Source organism: Carlito syrichta, unplaced genomic scaffold (genome assembly GCF_000164805.1).
Source record: "Carlito syrichta isolate Samal-C Ts95f unplaced genomic scaffold, Tarsius_syrichta-2.0.1 Scaffold233536, whole genome shotgun sequence".
Lineage (NCBI taxonomy): Eukaryota > Metazoa > Chordata > Mammalia > Primates > Tarsiidae > Carlito > Carlito syrichta.
The window spans coordinates 150,316-155,930 of NW_007177632.1; the positions used below are offsets into that span (position 1 = coordinate 150,316).

At 38.5% G+C, this 5,615-nt stretch overlaps 1 pseudogene; it reads right to left on the reverse strand.

Moving 5' to 3' along the window:
* Positions 1-83: 83 nt before the first annotated feature.
* LOC103253484 lies at positions 84-1,136 on the reverse strand (annotated as a pseudogene).
* Positions 1,137-5,615: the final 4,479 nt, after the last annotated feature.

Here is a 5,615-nt window from a genome sequence, read left to right on the forward strand (position 1 = left end):
AGGCAATCCACTCACCTCAACCTCCCAAGGCACGGGATTACAGGCTGAGCCCCCGAGCCCTGCTCATACTCTGGGTTTTAAGATCATACTGGCAACTGAAATTTCCCATCCACATGGGTGTGCTTGACTAAGGTCACTATTTGAGAGAGCTTTACAGCCGTTTTAGCAGCAAGCAGAAATTTTAAGTCCACTGTCCGCTATCAGTGCCTTGGCCTCACCAACTAGTGGAACTTGTAACTATACCACCCCAGGCATACTAATTTCCAAATACTTTACTGCCATGACTATACCCAACACGCTAACATTATATCACATATTTCCTCCAAAATTGTTGAACACCATAGCCAGTACCTTTTTATCTGAAGTGATAAGCTTAAACACTGCTGTTACCTGATAAACTGTGGCACCACCACCAATGTCAAGGAAGTTGTCTGGAGTTCCTCCACGAAGTTTTATTGCATTCATTGTAGCCATAGCCAAACCAGCACCATTTACTAGACAGCTATATTTCCGTTCAGGCAATGTAGTTGAGATCTGCCTTCGCTGCATTTCTGCCGCTTTCATCTTCCTGTACCCAGTCCTGTGGATCAAAGATGTCCTTCTGGCAATAGGCTGAATTAGAAAAAAATTGATCTTGGTGCCCATGCACAGCACAGCTCCTTCTGAGTTTTCTGCTATTGGATTTATTTATATCGTGGTTGAGACATTTTAGAAAAAACATTGTAAAGCTTGACCATGTTTTCTGCCACAGTCTCTATAATATTGGGTGGCAATCCCCACCTTCTGTGCAAGCTGGAATGGTTGTTCCTTTTTGATGCTTTCTGTAACATCAGTAGGTTCTTTAACAATTGTGTTAGGAGCTTCAGCAGCAGTATCTTCAATATTGACACCACCTTGTGAACTTCCTATTAACACAGGACTTGGAAATGACCTTTCCATTGTTATCGCAAAGTTGTATTCTCTCCTGGGATATTTTCACTCACAGACCAATACTTGATTGCACATTCTGCCCTTTTCTTCCTTTTCTCAGTAAATAGCTTTTCCCCAATCATTTGTAAGAAAACAACTTTTGCTTCATCTGGAGACAAAACTATCTTCACTCTTCCTTTGAGGGTACTTGCAAATGTTCTTTTTCCTCTACCAGTCTGTGTCTGACCCCTGTTCCCTCAGCACCATATACCTCTTGCCACTTTAAAATAGACAATTTTCAAAATTTTTCCTATTCTTTACGACGTTGCTGTCATTCATTCTTCTTCTCCAAATGCTGTCATCACACAATACATTATAGTTATTATTATTTTAAATAACTTTTTTCTTTTAGATAAATTATTGATAGGAAAAAGAAAATATTTTATATTGCTTTCTTTTATTCCTTTTCTGATATTTATCTTTGTTTATGTAATATGAGTTTTTGGCCTGCATCATTTTCCTTCTCCCTGTGGAACTTTTAATATTTCTTGCAGGCAGGTCTACTGGCAGTAAACTCCTTTAGCTTTTATTTTTCTGAGAAGACTTTATTTCTTCTGTATTTTGACCCCAAAATGGCATGACTCTCACACTCCACCCTCCCTATTCACCTGATCTTACCCTGAATGACTTCACTGAATATATAATTCTAGGTAGATTCTTTCAAAACTTTAGATGTTTCACTCCATCATCTTCTTGTTTGAATGGTTTCTGATAAGAAGTCCGATGCCATTTTTTAAATTGTTTCTCTGTAGGTAAGTTCTTTTTCTCCGTGGCTTCTTTTAAGATTTTCTCTTTTGTTTTGGTTTTCTGCAATTTGATTATGATATACATAGGTATAGGCTTTGTTTTCTGTTTTTATAAAAAATCTGCTCAGAGTTTGGCAAATATTCTGGGTCTGTTATTTGCTGTCTGTCATGAATTGTTAAGTTCTTGGCCATTATTATTTTGAATACCTTGTCTTCTCCATTCTCTGTTTCTTCTCTTTCTGATATTCCAATGACAACTATGTTACATCTTTTGAAATTGTCCTTCAAATTTTGTGTTATGTTTTGTTCACACTTTTTTCCCTTTGCAATTCAGTTTGATAAGTTTCCATTGACATATCTTCAGGCTCAGTGATCCTTTCCCTGGCCATGTCCAGTGGCCCATGCTGAGTCCATCAGAGGCATTCATCAATTCTGCAACAGTGCTTTTGAGGTCTAGTATTCTTTCTACTTTTTTTCTTAGAGTTTCTCTCTTTGTTTATATTACCCCTGTTTTTGCATATTGTCTATATTTTTCCACTAGAGTCCTTGACATATTAATCATTATTTAAAAACCTCTGCCTGATAATTTCAAAATCTGTACTCTGTCTGAGCATAGCTCTAATGCTTGCTTTGTCTCATGAGAATTTTTCTTATCTTTTAGCTTGCCTTTTAATTTTGTTCAGAAAGCTGCACATGATGTATTAGGTAATAGATACTGAGGCAAAAGGCCATTAATGTATGATTTTATGTTAATCTGGCTAGGAGATAGGCTGTTTAATGTTTGCTTGTATATAGAGGTGTCAGGGGCTTCAAATTCTTCTAGTGCCTTTGTATTACCTGTTGCACATAGGGGAGTCCCCCCAAAACTGACATTTATTTATTAAAAAGTTTGTATTCATTCTGTACATGTTTAAACTTCAGTCACCTTCAAAGTACTCTCCATTTGATGCAATACACCTATTGGTACACTTTTTCCACTGCTTAGAACAGTTTTTGAACTCATCAATTTGGATGCCTTTTAGTGCTTCTGCTATTTTTTGTTTCACCTCTTCTGTATGGGCAAAAGTTTCCCTTTGAGGATATTTTTCATCAAGAAAAACAAAATAAAGTCATTCAGGGCAAGGTCAGGTGAATAGGGAGGGTGGAGTGTAGAGTCATGCCATTTTGGGGTCAAAAACGGTTGAACTCTCAGTGTGTTGTGGACAGATCCTCTCATAAATCACCCATCATGAAATGGGCAAATACCTTGAAAGTCCTCCCCTTCCCCCCAAAAAAAATTTCTTGAAGTTGAACGCAGACTCTCACAACAACGCTAGCTGGTACACTGATGTCAATGGGTTCTGAGAACACTTACCTAGCTAGAAAGCCTGTACTACAAGGGGCTGGCCCTCCAAAAAATAATTTCATTTTTTTTCCAGTTCCCTCTCTTATTTGGTTTCCCTAAGAACTCTTTGTTAGATAATGTCATTAAGTCTTAGTCTTTTACTGGGCTTATGCTCTTGGGTTGCGATCTTTATGAATGTTTCTTAGCTTTTTTCCCTCCCTTTGGTAAAACAGAAAAGCTAATGGGGTTTGGAGTTGAGTAAATGCCTTTCCCACAGGTAAGATAAGTCTCTAGTAAAGTCTTTCTCCCTGGAGTCTAGATATTGCCACACAGAACTCTCTGGACATAATAGTGGTTACTTTTCCCTTCTCTCAGTTTGAGCCTAGAAAAAATCATTCTTAGCTCTTCACACTAACAACCTGGTAGCTTTCCTGAAGGTAAAATCCATACAATTTTGACTCTCAGGAATTTCTCACTTTCAGGCTAGTCCACAGTCAGTCTACAGCAATTTGTCAAAATTACCATTATGTGTTGCTCCCAGGTCACGGCTTTGGTGACATATACTTCAGGTAAGGGAGATCTTTGCTGTGTGACTCTGCATTTACGTATCTCTACAGATTTCAAGGTAGTCACCTACCCTACAACCTCAGCTCTCTGCTGAGTATAAAAAAATTATTTGATTTCTAATCAAATCATCTTTTTCTTATTGTAATGACAGGAGTGATGACTTCCAAGCTCTTTACATGTGAGAGTTGAAACTGGAAGTCATTAATGTATGTTTTAGTAGTAGCAAAGTCTATTCTGAGAGTGAGAGCTTATTCATTCTAATATTTCTTTGGTAAATGTGATCTGTACCATGGGGGCCAGTCTATTTTCTAGCTATACATTCTCACCCTTATGATTCATCAAACCTTCCTTCATTAATGCATCCCCTAAAGAGTGTCCAGGTCAAGAATATGATCAAGCCAAACATCAGGAGCCACAGAGAAACTCCATCTCCTGGATGGTTCATTCTGCCCCTACGGTAGTCCTAGGTGGGAAAGCAATGCTGAGTTTACTGTAGTTTCAGCTCTAGAGAGAGGTGGATCTTATTAGCATTTCCCCCCACCTTTGTCTTGCACTTTGAGACAGGATCTTTGTGATAATGTTTCAGAGTAGCGAGAGTCTACTGAATAAATAATTCCAACTGCTCAGGGTGCTTTCATCATCAATGTGGATACTTTTAAATCATCATCAGGAAGAGTTTGATTGGAATGTGAAGATTTGTTGCTCTGAATGAAAACCTGTCGTCTCTTTCTCTCCAATTAGGCTGGGTTAATTGGTGGGAAGATTCTTGCTTCCCCAACATTGATTGCTTTCTTTTTGTTGACTTATACTTACCTAGTATATTAGTTTCCTGTGGCTCTGTAATAGTACTACCACAAACTTAGTGGCTTAAAACAGCACGTATTTATTATCTCAAGTGTTTATAGGTCAGAAATCTGAGCACAGCTTAGCTTGGTTCCCTGCTTAAGTCTCACAAGGCTGCAATCAAGGTGTTGATCAGTGATTGGGTCTCATCTTAAGGTTGACTGGGGAAGGATCCATTTCCTAGCTTATGTGGTTCTGGCAGAATTATTTTCTTATAGTTGTAGGACTGCAGATTTTAATGTTTTGCTGGCTGTCAGTTGGAGGCTGCCCTGGTTTTTTGGTACATGCCAGCATGGCCACTTGCTTCTTCAAAGACAGTAAGGAATAATATCTTCTCAATGGGTGGAGATCATAAAGTAGTGTAATGTAATTCTGAAAATGGCATCATCTTTGCCATCTTATTTTTTTCTTTTCTGAGTCAAAGTCTCTGTTGCCCAGGCTGGCATGCAGTGGCATGCTCACAGCAGCCACAACCTCTACCTGCCAGGCTCAAGTTATCCTTTACCTCAACTTCTAAGTAGTTGGAACTACAGGAATGTGCCGCCATGCCTAATTTTTTTAATTTATTGTAGAGTTGAGGTATTACCATGTTGTCCAAGCTGGTCTCAGATTTGCCTCCACCTCCCAAAGTGCTAGCATAATTTTTTTTCATATTTTTAATTTAAAAGATGTGGGGCACAATTCAGGTTTAGATATACAAATGTTCATTATGCAGGTACCCTTGATGATGAGGTATGCTCCTCTCTCCCCTGGCAGTTTCTCACTACTGCCAATCCCAGTGCCCCTCTCCCCTATGCCCCTGGTAGTTTTCCCAACTTCCATATGCTATTGGTTAAAAGTAATTCACAGGTCTTACCCACACTCAAGTAGAAGGGATCACAAGAGCATAAATATCAAGAGACAAAGATCATAGGAGCCACACTGGAGACTGTCCACCACAAATAGTTACCCTTTTATCTAATGATTATAGTCACTTGCTGAGACACATGATGAAAAGAAGCCAACTAAAAGTGAGCCTCATGGAGAAGTGAAATGTCTCTCACTCAGTTTGACAATTGAAATATTTAAAAAATATATACACTGTATATGTAGAAATTACACAGTTCTTAGCTATTGATTTAGAAAATACATAAGATGAAAAAGTCTAGAAATTCAACAGTTTTAAA